Below are 1190 nucleotides of genomic sequence, written 5' to 3'. Positions count from 1 at the left end.
TCTGCGGCTGCGCAGTGGATGATCAGGGAAGGATTCAGAGAAACGTCAGCATACCAGTCTGAGACAAATGTGAAATAACAGAAATTGATAAAGCAAATGTTTTAAGCCAAACCCTTTGTAAACGTGTACAGCAATGCTAACATTTCAGAGGGTATGTAGAGGCACAGGGAGCAGAGTGTGAGGGAGAACACACTTATATTGGGGGAAAAAAGAGGTTAATCCGGATTTACCTTACATTGAGATTTCACTCTCTATGAAATAATGAGAGCACTTGCAGGGCTTAAACAAACATCTCTAGGGTAAGATGATATATAGTCTTGTGTCAGGGCGGAGGGCGGGGTCATGATTCCACACATCCGGCCCCTAATCAGGCTAATTAGCCATTGCTAGGGATGAAGGCCGACTGAAGACGTCAGTGTGACAGAGAGAGAGATTTACAGGCAGATGTCCGACACCTGTGTGTGTTTGTCTTTTTGGTTGAGTTGCTTCATTAAACTATTATTTATATTAGTAATTTATATTATTTACAAAACCCGGGAAGGAGGAGGGATGCGCCATAGTAGAGACCTCGCCACTTCCATCCACCCCAACAGAGCAGCCGCGGCCATTCGCAGGGGGACGGAGAAGCCCGGCCGCCTGAGAGCGGAGGTACGGCTGCCGAACGCGAGGGGAGGAAGGGCTCCTAACCGACCGCCACGAGCGGTCAGGGCCGCTGCCAAGGGCGGAAGAGACCTCTACCAGCCACTGAAACGTGGCGGGGTCTGAGACCCCATGCCCTTGGGTGAATGGGAATCAATTACATATCACTCTGGTTTCAATTACAATTATATAATAAATTATTTAAATATTTAAAAATATCAGCCCACTGATTACTACACTGAGATTCCCCACTTTCATTGGATAGTTTAGAAACGCCCACCCTGTTTAGAAACGCCCACTGATTACTACACTGAGATTCCCCACTTTCATTGGATAGTTTAGACACGCCCATCCTGGTTTAGAAAGGCACACTGATTACTACACTGAGATTCTCTAGTTTCATTGGATGTTTAGAAACGCCCATCCTGTTTAGAAACGCCCACTGATTACTACACTGAGATTCTCTAGTTTCATTGGATGTTTAGAAACGCCCATCCTGGTTTGGAAACGCCCACTGATTACTATGCTGAGATTCCCCACTTTCATTGGAT

The sequence above is a fragment of the Xyrauchen texanus genome, chromosome 4 (genome assembly GCF_025860055.1).
Source record: "Xyrauchen texanus isolate HMW12.3.18 chromosome 4, RBS_HiC_50CHRs, whole genome shotgun sequence".
Taxonomy (NCBI): domain Eukaryota; kingdom Metazoa; phylum Chordata; class Actinopteri; order Cypriniformes; family Catostomidae; genus Xyrauchen; species Xyrauchen texanus.
Note: the sequence above shows the minus strand (reverse complement) of the source record.